Below are 15940 nucleotides of genomic sequence, written 5' to 3' on the forward strand. Positions count from 1 at the left end.
TGGTCCCTCTGAGTCAGCACCCAGAAAGCTCGTCTCTTTGAAAAATGTGGCCATAAATACGAGGCTGCTGGGATCTTAAAACACTGGGGCTAAATCCAGACCTGAAATCTTTGTTTCACTCAGTAACAGCACCTTTTTAATATTATTGACTATATGTTATAGTCACATTTATATAAAATGTCAAACATCATACGTTAGCTAAAGGTTGAAGTCACAGAATTATACTGAACAACAATGCAATTTGAGTTTTTCTTGTTTGTACTTTATATTTGATTTACTGTAAGCAGCGGGAGTAAAAGCTAAAGAAAAAATAGTAAAGATATGAATGAATCTCTGCTCTTACAGCTTTTATTGTGCCGTGATGTCTCCTTTAAAACTGTCCTCTTGCTCGTCTTTTGGATGCTCACCTCTTCTTCACCTTTCCTGTTCCTTTCACCAAACTGCTGCACTCTTGTTCTCTGCTCTCGCCTCCTCTTCTGGTTATAATTAGAATGCAGTCAGCATGTGCCAAACAAACTCGCTCCAAATAGATCATGTTTGATATGATGATGACGTTTTTAACATCTTATTTATCAACTTATTTAATACATTGTATCGATCAATTATTAAACAAATATCAGACTGTAGAAAAGCCAATAATAATGCACTGAGCAAGTTCATGCCATAAGAGCTAAATGGCCATCAAAGAAAATCCTGAATACCTGATACAGGACAGGCCAACATTGAATGCAGCCACAGATGGACATCAGTCAGCTTTCTGCACTTTCCACCTGATCACATCTGTCCTCAAAGTCATGTCACTTCCTCTGTGGTTCATTTATGTTTACTTTTACATTTGCAGTTAAAATAAATTATTTCCTATGGACTGCTGGGTTATCTTGGTTTATTTAAGTTAGTATTTTTAAAGGTGCAGTCAGTCATTTTTTAGGTTACCTGATAGAAAAAAGCATCTTGTACTCATAAACAAACATAGAATAGTGGATAACAATGACAGATTGTTAAACGTGTCATTGGTCACTGCTTACTTTCCTCATTCTTTAAGCATTACTCATCCTTAGTATGTCATTTATAAATACAGATATACTTTCTTAGAAAGAACCACTTCTGAGCCTGATCTCCTTACTCGAAGGAGCTTTTCTGAGTTACCATTGTGCCAGAGGAGGAGGACATCCATTACTTCTTTCATGTCACCTGAGTTCACCTGTGGGAAAGCACAGCACCGAATCCCCTGAATATTTCTTCGAATTCAGGAGTACCAGGGAACTAATCTTGAGTGATTACTGAATTATCTGACTAAAGCCAATGAACCAGAGAAATTCTAAACTCTTAAACATCCAGAGATGTCTGAATTTATGTCTGCACCTTCCCACTCCAGATATGAAGGATCATACTGTTAGGAAAACTACACGGATGGATTTAGTGGCAGAAACACACACGGGCACAAGATAGTTGTGATGCAAGTTTATATACAATGATGGGGAATATTTACAAGGGAGGGGGCTATATACAGTGACAGGTAAAAATGTGCAAGGAGAGCAAAGCCGAAGAGATGAGACGAAGCCGAGGTATGTGGGTGGGCAGATGACGCACCGGAGCTACCTGAAAATGAGGGACAAACAGAGTTTACGGGGTAACGTCGACAGCCGAGAGTTAAACTAAAGTGGATGGGGAGAGTTGGAGAGCTTACTTGAAACACAAAACTACAGCTGTAGCAGTGATCACAGACTGGTGTGACGTAGCTCTCCGTCAGGGATCCACAGTAGCCAACACAAAGAAACTAGGCAGGCGAGCAGGCAGCGGAACAGGCTAAAACAAAGGAGAAGCAGGCAGAAGATGGATCCTAAAAACATGCAGCTCAATAGCGTGGAATCAGCAGATTCAGCTTGCACTAACACGTTACCACTTGTGACAGCGACAATACTGCCACACCAGACGTCCGTGACTCAGCTCCATAAAAGCGCTCACTGATGACGTCCGATGCGCCGCAGGTGTACCGGAATGCCATCAAGCCCCGCCTCGCCTACCTATGCGAAAAAGGAAAACAAAAACCAAACAACAACAATACACCTACCCACCACCTCCTAACACATACCTGTTTTACCTCCGGTGTTGTGTCAAAAACTGATCGTCTGACAAAAACTGATTTCCAATGTCTTTACTTATATTGGTAAATAGAATAGAATAGAATAGAATTCAACTTTATTGTCATTGCACATGCACAGGTACAGGGCAACGAAATGCAGTTTGCATCCATCCAGAAGTGCTTTAGTGATATAGATATATTACAATATATATTAGCAATAATATAGATATGTGAGTATAATACAGAAATGGGTCTATTATGGAATGTTATAATGTACACGGTATGAAGTATGTTGTGAATATTCTATAACTATAAGTATGTACAGGCTGTAGTGAGTACAAGCTATGTACAGGCTATGAACAGGATATAAATATGAAAAACTACAGAATATGAAATAAATAACTTTACAGAATCTGAGATATACAGCTATACAGAAATGGGAACTATGCAAGTTGTAAACAGTTGTAGGATTAAAGATTATTGAATGTACAGAATGATTATTTACACAGAGCTATACAGTAGTGCAGTTAAGATAAGTGAGGGTGTAGATAGTTTCTACAGAGGCTATATAAAGTGCTAGTGGTTGTGAGTGGTGGTTCAGTCCATGTTATTATTGTGTGTTTGAGGGTACAGTTGTCCATTGTGGGTGTGTGTATGTTCAGTCCATGAGTTTAACGTGGGTCAGATGTCAGGAGGCAGAGTTCAGGAGTCTGACAGCTGTGGGGAAGAAGCTGTTCCGGTACCTGGTGGTCTTAGTCCGGAGGCTCCTGTGGCGCCTCCCAGAGGGCAGGAGGGTGAAGAGTCCATGTGATGGGTGACTGGGGTCTTTGATGATTTTCCCAGCCCTTTTCAGACACCGCTTCCTGTAGATGTCTTTTATGGCAGGAAGTGGTGCTCCGGCGATGCGCTGGGCAGTTTTCACGACCCTCTGCAACGCCTTCCGGTCCGAGGCAGAGCAGTTCCCGTACCAGACTGTTATACAGTTGGTCAGGATGCCCCCGATGGTGCAGCGATAGAAGTTCACCAGGATGTCTGAGGACAGGTGGTTCTTCCTCAGAGTCCTCAAGAAGAAGAGGCACTGGTGAGCCTTCTTGACCAGCTTGGAGCAGTTGGTCGTCCAGGTGAGATCCTCGGAGATGTGGACTCCCAGGAACTTGAAGCTGCTCACACGCTCCACAGCCGTCCCCTTAATGTGGATGGGTGGATGTGGGTCAGCATTCCTCCTGTAGTCCACGATGAGCTCCTTGGTCTTCTCGGTGTTAAGCAGCAGGTTGTTTGTGTCGCACCACTCAGCCAGACGATCCACCTCCTCCCTGTAGGCGGCCTCATCGTTGTCACTGATGAGGCCAATCACCGTGGTGTCATCTGCAAACTTAATGATGGTGTTGGAACCATCAGCAGGTCTGCAGTCATGGGTGAAGAGGGAGTAGAGGAAAGGGCTCATCACACAGCCTTGTGGTACACCGGTGTTCATTGTGATTGTAGATGAACAGTGGTTATCCAGCCGGACATGTTGGGGGCGGTTGGTCAGGAAGTCCAGTAACCATTTGCAGATGAGGGAACTGATGCCCAGGTCTGTCAGTTTCCTGATGAGTTGTGAGGGGTGGATTGTATTGAATGCTGAACTGAAGTCTATAAACAGCATTCTGGCGTAGGTGTTGTTGTTGTCCAGGTGTGAGAGGACAGAGTGCATTGCGATGGAGACTGCATCCTCTGTGCTCCTGTTCTGGCGGTATGCGAATTGGTGGGGGTCCGGGGTGGGGGGGAGACAGGATTTGAAGTGTGCTAGGACCAGTCGCTCTAAGCACTTAGTGATGATGGGGGTGAGTGCTACTGGGCGGTAATCATTGAGGCAAGATGGGTTGGAGTTTTTGGGTATCGGGACGATGGAGGTGGATTTGAAGCAGGCCGGTACCACAGCGTGGGCCAAGGACAGATTGAATATGTCTGTGAGCACTCCTGCAAGCTCCCCAGAACACGCTCTGAGAACACGCCCGGGGATGCCATCAGGGCCTGCAGCCTTGTGGACATTGATCCTGCTCAGCACCGCTCCTACATCGGTGGGGGAGAGAGTCAGAGGTTGGTGGTCTGGCGTCATGTCTGCTTTGGTTGTGGTTGTGGGGTTCCCTCGCTCAAAACGAGCATAAAAGTTGTTGAGCTCGTTGAGGAAGGAGACATCAGAGGATGCGGGGGAGGGTTTGGTGGTCCTGTAGTCTGTAATGGTCTGGAGTCCTTGCCACATGCGTCGGGGGTTGGAGTTGGAGAAGTGTTCTTCTACCTTCTTTTTGTAATGGTGTTTGGCTTTTTTGATGCCCTTCTTTAGATTAGCCCTGGCTGTACTGTAGGCGTGTGCATCTCCTGACCTAAAGGCGGTGTTGCGGGCCTTCAGGAGGAGACGAACATCCCGGTTCATCCAAGGCTTCTGGTTGGGGTACATGGTGATCCGTTTCTGGGTGGTGACACTGTCTGTGGTTTTGGAGATGTAATCCAGTACAGATGAGGCGTACTGGTCCAGGTCTGTGTGGGTGAACATATTCCAGTCTGTGTTTTTAAATCTGTCCTGGAGCACTGCGTCTGTCCCCTCTGGCCACACTTTAATTGTCCTCACAGCAGGTTTCACACGTTGGATGAGTGGTGAATACCGAGGTGTGAGGAACAGGGAGAGATGGTCCGATTGTCCAATGTGGGGGAGGGGTGTGGCTTTGTAGGCTCCAGCCAGGTTGGAATACACATGGTCTACAGTCTTGTCTCCTCTGGTGTGGCAGGAGACATGTTGGTGGAATCTGGGAAGGACTGTCTTTAAGTTGGTGTGGTTGAAGTCGCCAGCAACAATAAAAGCAGCCTCGGGGTGTTTACAAAAGGCTATATATCAAATTTAATAACGACCCATTGTTTCCAAGTATATTTATAACTCTGTGTTATTGTAACTATATGAAAACAAACCCAGTCCTTTTGGGACACTTAAAATATGTTTAGAAAACTATTATTATATTTATTGTAATTTCTGCTGTCCTCTTGGCCAGATTACTCTTTAAAAAAGTAATTTTAATGTCAATTGAATGAATAAGAAGTAAAAATCACTGCCAAAAAGTGATTGCAGCTTCTACCTTGTGACAGGAATGTTGTTTGTGGCACAAGATGACTCGATATCACTGGGGTGGGGTGATCGTGGCTCAAGAGTTGGGAGTTCGTCTTGTAATCGCAAGGTTGCCGGTTCGAGCCTCGGCTCCGACAGTCTCGGTCGTTGTGTCCTTGGGGAAGACGCAGTGTCCGGCAGCCTCGCCTCTGTCAGTGCGCCCCAGGGTGGCTGTGGCTACACTGTAGCTGCCATCACCAATGTGTGTGTGGATGGGTGGATGACTGGATATGTAAAGCGCTTTGGGGTCCTTAGGGACTAATAAAGCACTATATAAATACAGGCCATTTACCATTATAGACCAAAAAGTTGTCTACAGCAGTTTAAATATGATCAACTGGTTTTTGACAAATACCGAAATTGAGTTTATGGCAGATATGACTTTTTGACACAACACCAGCTAACTCACAAGACCTAGTTAAAAGCTAATATTATGGTTGAATATTATTGCACCTAACCTTGGGCTCCAGTATTCTGAAATCCCCACTTCCCCTCTGATAAACCACATGATTATGTAACAAATATGTCAGCTTAGAAGAAGAACAGAGGACAGTTTATTCAGGGTGTGACAGCACTTTACCACCTGTGTCCAACATATCATACAAATTTCTGGACTGGAGCACGTACATCCTTAAAAACTCCAGGACTTCATCACAGCCTCTCTCACATCTGCTTCACATGTGTAGTTTACAGGAAACTTAAATAACACTGGCTGAATATGTTTGTAGCAGGATAAAATTAGGGTCCCTTATATGAATGGGATTTAAACAGGGAGAAAGAAGAAAATGTTGGCATCAGTTCCAACACTTCACTTAATTGAGACTCACTTGTGTTTAACCCTGGAATATGTGAACAGATTACTTATTGAGTCCTTTCTCAGTCCATGGGTTGTAAAACCGCAACATCCTCCATCCGTAGTAAGAGAAAGCGTCTGTGGGAATAACCAAAATGTCTCCATACAGCCTTCGTGAATAAGAAAATGGCTGGCCAGGAAATTTTTTTTAATTTTTAAATTGTATAGAGCTAAATATGAAACGTGTCTGTGAGTCCTTCAGTCCAAATACTCGAGGTTGAGAAGAATATACAGCAGCCGCTGATCCCTCAAAGGCACCAGTAAGACGGCAGGACAGCAGGGCCTCATCCTCAGCAGAAAAGTCTCCTCCACTGCTAGCAGGAGAATGACACATGAGTATTTTAAAGGTACTGCGTGTACAGATATCACCGCTGGCTCACACAAGCTTGCTCTGACACAGCTACAGACCTTGGCTGTATCCCAATCCAGCGACCGCACGCTCCTGAGTACACATTTTGAGACCTATTACTTCACAGCGACACGACGGCTGTCCCAATCCGAAGTGTACTCCAAATGTGCCATCGATTTCCCCAAATTTGAAGTATGGTCCGGTGTACACTTCATGGTCCCATATATCCCATAATTCATAGCGCGGTGGTGGGTGTGGATAATTTTCCCGAAAAATACGGCAGAGGGCAGAAGCAGAGCGGCCGAAGAGTAAACTTTCAAAAGTAAGTACTGAATATGATGTTACTTATTATGTGCCAATGTTTAATAATGAAGAGCATTGAAACATTGCTGTTAGCCACATGTCGGCAAAGATATGTGACATTAGTGATGTTTGTACTAACTTGGTTTTAAAGCCTTTAAAATATACGCCGTTCAATAGTCGACCTTAATCTTACAGAGAATGTGATGATTTTGTGGATAATTAAAGTCAGTCATATATCCACAAACACAACAAGCTGAAAGTCAGTGATGCTGCTCGGTGTTACAGATTCAAATATTGGGGATGGATACAAGAGGAAAAAAACCACAATAACAACACTGGTCCGGCCGGGTTGAGTCAAACGATGATTTTAATGATCACATGCGTGGGAGATGGACACCGTACGCAGACAGCATCAGATCTCAAAATGGTGAAGCATTGATCAAACTCTTATAGCCTCTAGTGGCCCCCACCTAATCATAAAAGCCTAAACATTCACATTCTTTCTCTCACACAGCGCCTAAGCTACGACCTTGGCTCCCTGCTTATCTGCTCCTGCTGAGATTGGGCAGAAAACTCCAGTATGTTCTGTTCTCTTCCAATCAGACAAATAAGGCGATGACTTTCTGCGAACAGTATTTCTTATAACTCAGCAGTATAATGCATCATAAAACAATATAATTCATTCACAATAAATCAGCAGTCTAATGTAATGCAAATCAGTTTAACAAATGCAATAGCTATCACCTTCTTCTAATTCTGGAGAATAATGCAAACTAAAACTACAGAATAATTCACAATCTTTAATTAAGGGTCTAACATGGCATAAAATAATATTATAATCTCACACTCCCCCTGATGAGCTCTTTAGAATAAAGAGCTCACCTACACCCTGTAATCCAGTGTGCCCGGGTGCATTCCTTCTTACCCCTGAGGCCCTTTGTCCCCCTGTTGGGCGAACCATATGTGAGATGACCTCTGAGTTTGCGCAGTTCAGATGCAAGAAAAACTATTATTACAACAATAGCAGGTACAGATGACACTCCCCAGTTCTCCCACAGCTTTATTTTGGTGCTACCTTATACCCTTCAGACGTACTCAGACTAGAACCTCTGTCCGAGGAGCTTTTAGCCTTTATTTTATTGCTTCAGCCACCAGTGTCTTCCAGTTGGGTGATCCTCTGCTCTTCTTTCTTCAACCTCAGGGGTTAGACAACCCTTCAGTCGTTGCACAGATCAGGGGATTATTCTGCCCCGATTTCAAACAACGATCTGTGTATCCTCGGGTCACAACTGTGTCCCCCAGAGAAAGGAACAGGAACGTGTCCCCCTTTTGCCCAAGAGCCTCTCGAACCTCGTTGGTCTGGTGTTCCTGGATTTCCGCCAGCCCCTTCATGGTTATTGCTGTGTTTATGGGATCCATCCTTTTGAGGTGACTAATCGGAGCCCAAACGCCATGACACTTGGACCCAGTTGGTGTCTCAGCAGTCACTGTGTCTGTCTCTGCTGCGAAGGATCCTCGTATATCTGTGACCTCGTCTGGTGTCTGTTCCTTTCTCTGTAAGAGACAGAAAACCAAAACACCTCTCTGCCTAGCTCTAATAATCTAATGTTGTTCTCTACTGACCTTCTAGTGATTCAGAATTGGTTTAGAATATTCAGAATGTCCCAGGGACTTATTCTAATCATATCCTATGTGTGTGTAAGCGTGTTTGCATTTAGCCCTCTGCACTCAAGGCATTTCCTACACTTTATCAGTCCGGACCATCACGCCGAACGAAGCTTATGACCTTCAAAAGACCGAGTGCCAACTCATTATAAGCACATTTGCAAGGTGTGTACGAAAATTATTAAAACCACTCATTTTAACAAAAGACATCAAAAACAAATTAGCCATTTTTAATCCTAACATTTGCCCCCCAAAAATCATGTGTTTGCTTCCGCCTACTGTCCCACGGTTTCCTCTCCAGTGTGGTACTCAGCTTCTCATGAACACAGGCATTTTATCATCTAAACGCTATTCAGTTCATTTCAATGATTAATGCTTAAACATGGAAATAATGATTTATGCTTCTCACTGGTTCTCTAAAAAAAGTCCGGAAACCTTCTGGGTCACTATTAGCGTAAGTTTTACCATACCTAAGTTATTAAAACACAAATGAAGTCATAAAAATGTTCATATACCCCTTGTTTGATGTTAAAACTCAACTTCCCCCCTTCTTTGAGACATTCCCATGTGTCAAATCAACGGAGCTAGAAAATTAAAAGAAAAGGTCAGTGACCTCATATCTCCGAAAGTATCAGACTTTCTCCTACCCAGTGTCGTTGCTCCACTCCTGTCATCCTGTGCCAGGGAATGAAATCAATTTAATTGTCATGTAAGATCTGTTCAACTCCTGGCTCCGCCCAGAGCCTGTGTCCGTAGAATTGCCAAGAAACAAAACCTGCATTAATATGAACTTCACTGGAATATGAACTTGTTGACACAGCAAAGGAAGATTCTCTCCTCCTCGAGGACAGGCACTGACTCCCACTTATCTCCTGGAGCCAACTGTCCCTTATGGAGACACAACAATGCAGCTACAAGGTTTCGCAGATTGTTAAGCTGATCTGTGTGTAATGCTCTGAATCAGGTATGTAATATTAAATGAATGTCGTTTAATTAACTGCCACTACTTAAAACTTAGCAAAAGATATAACTGAATAAAAGATCACCAAGAAAAGCATGATATCAGTGTTATGTAAGCGCGTGCGGCCTTCTATGCTTGAAGTCACTCCAGTCCATAGATCAGCCAAACATCGCGCTGACTGTAGCTTTTAACCCTTATTAACTTGAGCACAACTCTATATTGAGCAACAAACTGCAATATGTATAAAAATGATCATGGTTACACCTGCAATGAAAGATCATATGATTATCCTGACACCTGTAAATAGAAGATTAACCTGAGGTTAAAACAATCACTGGAACACAAATGTTAGTATAATGTCAAAAGCTTCAATAAATGATTAATGCAATGCTTGTTATATGATTCTGATGTAACAATAATGCTGATGCTAAAATAACAGTAAAACACCCCCTTTTATCCCGTTTATAAACTTGACACATAAACGTTTATAAATGCCTCTTTTAAATTTTATTTCCCCCTGTTTTTCCCTCACTGACCACAGCAGGAGAAACTCTGTCTTGATTCAGCCATGAATCCGGCTCACCTGATTCATCACTGAGCCCCACCATCACTGGCATCTGACAGGGTGGCGCTGCATACTCTTCCTTTAATGTCTCTATGTTCAATCTGTTAATTAGAGTGCTTAAACATGAAGTAGACTGCGTCCACAACAAGTCAATACAGCTGTAAATGTGGCCAATTATCAATGTATTACCAATCAATAACGAAAAATAGCTTTTATTTTATGCATGCTTTCAGTCAACCACTCACCCAGAGGATCTTCAATCCCAGAAAATTCCTTCTCCTCATTTAATGAGTCTGTCCTCCTTACATGCCCTGGTAACTGGTTCATCCAGAGCCAAATCGTCTTGAAATATACATACAACAAGCCAAACCACACCTTGGTCACACCAACCCTTTTCCGCCCTGAAGATGTCCAACATGGCGATGTCCAGACATCTTAGTCTGGACTGTCAAAGGTGACTTTAACGCTGACTGTTCTGACAATCCATTTTATAACATTTCCTGGTCAGATAAGCCAATCTCTGCACCAGGGTTTTAATCGTTTTGCAATTTTCATTAGTTTTTATTTTTATTTAGTTTTGACTCCAGATTTTCAATTTTATATAAGATAAGATAAGATAACCTTTATTAGTCCCACACGTGGGAAATTTGTTTTGTCACAGCAGGAAGTGGACAGTGCAAAAGTTATGAGGCAAAAATTAGAATACAATAAGAATAAATACAGTACACAACTGTACAGAATAGAATAAAATACTATATACAGTAGAATAAAATAAAATAAATATACAATAAGATAAAAATAGAATACAAATACAAATACTATATACAACTGAGTAAAAAATACAACGATGACAGAAAGGATTATTGCACTTAGTATTATTGCATATGTATGGATGTGTGTGCTTGATCAGTTAAAGTCTTTATTATGGAGTCTGACAGCAGTGGGGAGGAAAGACCTGCGAAATCTCTCCGTCCCACACCGTGGGTGCCGCAGTCTCCCACTGAAGGAGCTGCTCAGTGCTGTCACAGTCTGCTGCATGGGGAGGGAGATGTTGTCCAACAGGGATGACAGCTTAGCCGCCGTTCTCCTGTCACTCACCACCTCCACTGGGTCCAGAGGGCATCCTAGAACAGAGCTGGCCCTTCGGATCACCCTGTTCAGTCTCTTCCTGTCCCCAGCAGAGATGCTGCCGCCCCAGCAGACCACGCCATAAAAGATAGCAGAAGCCACAACAGAGTCATAGAAGGTCTTCAGGAGTGGGCCCTCCACTCCAAACGACCTGAGTCTCCGCAGCAGGTACAGCCTGCTCTGCCCTTTCCTGTAGAGGGCGTCTGAGTTATGAGTCCAGTCCAGTCTATTGTTCAGATGAACACCAAGGTACCTGTAGCTGTCCACAGCCTCAATGTCCATACCTTGGATGTTCAGTGGTTGCAGTGGAGAATGCTTGTGCCTGCGGAAGTCTACCACCAGTTCCTTGGTTTTACTGGCGTTGATCTGGAGGTAGTTCAGCTGGCACCAGTCCACAAAGTCTTGGGTCAGACCTCTGTACTCCTTGTCGTCCCCATCAGTGATGAGGCCGACTATTGCAGAGTCATCAGAGAACTTCTGCAGGAAGCACTGGGTGGAATTGTGGGAGAAGTCTGCAGTGTAGATGGTGAAGAGGAACGGAGCCAGAACCGTTCCCTGTGGGGCCCCCGTACTGCAGACGACCCTGTCCGACACACAGCCCTGAGTCCTCACATACTGTGGTCGGTCGGTGAGGTAGTCCAGGATCCAGGTAGTGAGGTGATGGTCCACTCCAGAGTTCACCAGCTTGTCCTTTAGAACCGAGGGAAGAATGGTGTTGAAGGCACTTTTCTAATTAGTTTTTACCAATTGTTTGCTAGTTTAGTTTAGTTTTTATTTTTTGAAAATCCTTAGTTTCAGTTTAGTTTTGGTTGTGTTTGCGATAATTAAGTGTAACAAAATCCCAGTTTCATCATATCAGTCATGCTCTTCTGCTTATCCTCGGGTATTGAGACTATTAACTCTTACAGCACCGGGTGTTCCTAATTTTGGTTCAAGTGAATTGATAAACTTTGTGAAGGCAATTGACTCACACAGTTATGTAGATGTCCCCGTCCTGTTGCCTCGGGATGCATCACGCTGCCTTGCCTGGGGTTAGCTTCTGTTTTCTGGGGATGAGGGTTGAGTGTGCTCCCTTACCTTCTCAAGGTAAGCTAGGTTAGCCTTCTTGTGTGAGCTTTTCAAGTGCACTTTAAGGTTTGTGGGATTTTTTTCCCTTTAGAAATGTCCCTCATAATTTGTCTCTTTCCACTACAAGACACTTGCTTTATCCAAAACACAGTCATATTCAAAGTAATCCCAAATTGGACTCTGGCACCTTCTCCCGACTTTTCCTGACATGATTCTGCGTGTGGACGGAGCAGCAACACAGACGACTCGACTAACGTACTGCCACCTGCTGGCATAATTAGACAGCAAGAAAAAATCGGGAAACTAAACTTCATTTTCACCCTTGACTATTGTAGGACACGCACACATCAATGAAACTAAACACATTTTGCTATAAATTCAGTTAATTTTAGTTAGTTTTGTGAACACTCATTACAGTTTTAGTTAGTTTTCCTTTTTTTGTTTTTATTTTATTTCCATTAATGAAAATGTTTTTTCACTTCTAGTTTTCGTTATTTCATTTGTTTTCGTTAATAATAATAACCTTGCTCTGCACACTGGAATAAACATAATCAACATGATCAACATTTTACTGCGTGTTAATTCACCATCTTATCGATTCAAATGCTCCATCCTTATGTGGTTTGCGACATTATGTTTATCCACTCTGTCTCTAAATGTTTGAAGAATTTTCAAGTTTGGGGTCAAATTTTGAGAATTTGACCATAAGTGAAAGTTATGGTGTTATCACCCCCTTCGGGGCTTACCTTTCCCATTTTTGATGATATTCCTCCCTATTCTTTGCAAGTACCCCCTGTTAGTGGCGAGAAACTGTTGGTGTGGTCAAGCGGGTGCTGTAAAAACAAAAGCTCAGGACAGAACAGTTATCAGTCATGTACTTCATACAAAATTAGCATATATCGAATTTCATATTGATCCTCTGAGTGTAATGGTACATTTTAATTTGAATTTATCAAAGCTAAACACAATAATTTTTCTTTATTTTGCTCTTGTTCTTGTGCAGCACCACCTCTCAGCACATGCCCCTGTCGGTTCTATCCTACTTTTAAATTGCTGACTATTTCAAGAAAGCACCCAAAAGACGGGGACCAGTGTTTACCATTACATATCTCCATTTTGAGTGTGACAAGTCTATCATTCCCCTGTTATTCATAGACCTCAATAGAGGGTTTTTTGGCTTTTTTTTTTTTTTTTTACCTCTATAAAAGTTAATTGACTCTTTACAGTGGCCCGCTATGGTTAATAATAACATGTTCAATCATGAGTGAAATCAAACCTTTTCTTCACTTTAGCATTTAACATTCCCAACAATATAATGTGATACATTAGTCGAAATACAGCTACTAAAACACAATTTTCTTAATGCAAACATCAGTAACTCAAAATTAGCAACCAAAGGGTTCAGTCTGCAGTTCACACTCATGTGAAGCTACAGCCTCCCCCTTTAGTCTCTGTCATCCTTCTGCTCCTGCAAAAACAAAACAAAGCAAGACAAAACCTCCACCCTTCTTCTACAGGCTGGGTGAATTGTTTGTGGACATTTACTAATCCTAAAGTCGGTACCGTTTTTGTCTCAGTATCCAGTCAGTTAAAACATTTAGTCGTCAGTCCATCACAGTCCAGTCACATGCATACATCCACACACATTCATACCAGATATTGCTGATAATGGAGTCTCACGTGCAACCTATTCGAGCCTCCCTCACCAGCAAGATGACGTCATCATTTTAAAGGAAAACAGTTCCTTGTTTTTTGGACTGGATTGACTCGCTGCAATCCTTTTGGGTTCAGGACTTCTCATGTGATCAGTGTCCCATATAAGTGAATTTCTCCCAAGCCCATTATAATCATGGAGAAAAATACTTTGCGACTGTTTTCAGTAAGAATATTTTATAGCGCTTTAAAGTTCAATCTCTCAGGCCTGGATTAAGGAGCTGATTTGTTAAATCAGGAACTCACAAAATACCAAAATATCACCACCGGTGGATCACACCTCTCAGATGTTCTTATTTCAGTGCACTGTAACAAAAGCAAAAACAAACGTAGCCAATAAAATACTCATATAATAACCAATACTGGGGCCCATTGCAAACATGTCCAAGCATAAAATCATCTTTCTCTCTCTTAGAGAAAGAAAACAATCCAAACCTCACTGATAAAATCAACCTAGCGTCAAGAAAAACCCAAAAATCAACCAAAACTTCACCAGAAAGTTTTTCTCCCTCCCGGGACAATATTGTGTAGGAATACAGGTACCGTAACTCCTTTTTGCACTAAAAAAAAAACATGTTCGATTTACTTGATTCAATAGTGGACACTGGTTGCACACAAATGTTTTGCTTTGGCAGAAACTTAAACAACTGAGTTAAATCAACACAACCTTTTCATATTTAGTAAACTTGTGCATTTTGTGTTCATAAAACACGATTGAAACATGTTCAGATGGAGTAAGTTGAGCTCTTGTAATATTCTAATCCTTCACAATTCTGTCATTTTATTTCAACACTATTCAGTAACTTTTATCCAAATACTACTTGGTCACTTAAATACTACATGTTGTCTTCATATTGCATGCGGTTCAACAAAGCCTAGATCATGGTTACCATAAAAATTGAAGGGGTCTACAACAACTACCATCCTCCTATCTTTATCCTGGCTACAGCAGGGCTGGGAAATAACCCTGAAGTGATAGGTTATCAGGCAGGGTACACCCCGGACAGCCGACCAGTCTATCAGATAGAAACAAACAGCCGTTTACCCTTGCATTCATGGATAATTTAGAATCATCAATTAACCTAGCTCTAATAACTGCATGGCTTTTTCTCTCACACTGGAAACCAGAATTTCGTACAGATCTTTAAAGCCTGAGGCAATTGTGTTAAACACACGTGAGATGCTTACGTAAATCCAAGGGCTGGCCCCCTTTTTTTTTTCAGTGTGTTCCTCCTTCAATTAAATCTCACTCACAACAATGTGGCGCTCCGAAATAAGGCTCACACCGTTAATTCATCATTTTCACTCTGTACCACTGCTCCTTGTTAGGCTGTGTGAAGCACAGTAAACAATTCAGTCGAGGCCTTGAGCCATAAACAGACATCACGCACAGACATTGTTTTCATAACCAAACTGCCTTAGACCCTGTCCCCCAAATCTACACAAGTGCCCTCTGGGTGACATGAACTGCATTTAACCAATAAACAATCAATGGCTTCTTGTTGTTGTAACAGATTCTGTATTTGGATGTTTGTGTGCAGCATTTGTTAGTAAAGCACTCTTCATTGCACAAGCGTGTGCATGTGTGTGGATCACTTCTCAGTGAATTGAATCAGCATTTCGATTTGTGTGTGTGTGTGTGTGTCATTTCTCAGTGAATTGACTCAGCGCGTGTGTGTGTATGTCAGTTCTCACTCAATCAACGAGTGCATATGTGTTCATATGTGTGTTTCTCTTCATTCTGAGTCAGTGCATGTAGATGTGTGTGTTTGTGTGTGTTTGTGTTCATCACTTTCCTGTTCTGGTGTTCTGGGTAAACCACGGCCTGAAGCGTGCCCTGGGGTCCTGCCCTCCTCCATTTCAGTCCGTTTGCGTCCATTGGTGCTGCTGCTCAAAGTTCTGTCCATACTGGTTCTGGCCCCAATTGAGGCAGTCCTTTTCTCCAGTGTCCTGCATCTTCTCCTTGTTCCGCTCCTCCTTAACTTGACCCTTTTGCTTCTGTAGCTCCTTCAGGGCTTGCTCCTGCTGTTGGAGCTTTTCGTCAGGTTTGGCGACCTCCTGCTCCAGCAAGCTCCGGCCTGATTTCAAGTCCTGTGTCTGGGACTCCAAGCCTGAC

General features: G+C 42.6%; 2 long non-coding RNA genes across 2 annotated transcripts; one reads left to right on the forward strand and one right to left on the reverse strand.

The window, feature by feature from the left end:
• Positions 1-884: 884 nt before the first annotated feature.
• LOC120717972 lies at positions 885-13509 on the forward strand. The gene is made up of 3 exons (XR_005692317.1): positions 885-895; positions 4799-4802; positions 13320-13509. It is a non-coding gene; the product is annotated as an uncharacterized LOC120717972 (long non-coding RNA).
• LOC120717973 lies at positions 1450-1918 on the reverse strand. Its single transcript, XR_005692318.1, has 2 exons — positions 1688-1918; positions 1450-1599 (listed from the first exon to the last, which is right to left on the reverse strand). It is a non-coding gene; the product is annotated as an uncharacterized LOC120717973 (long non-coding RNA).
• Positions 13510-15940: the final 2431 nt, after the last annotated feature.

The sequence above is a fragment of the Simochromis diagramma genome, unplaced genomic scaffold, assembly GCF_900408965.1.
Source record: "Simochromis diagramma unplaced genomic scaffold, fSimDia1.1 OVJJ01000511.1, whole genome shotgun sequence".
Classification (NCBI taxonomy): Eukaryota; Metazoa; Chordata; class Actinopteri; order Cichliformes; family Cichlidae; genus Simochromis; species Simochromis diagramma.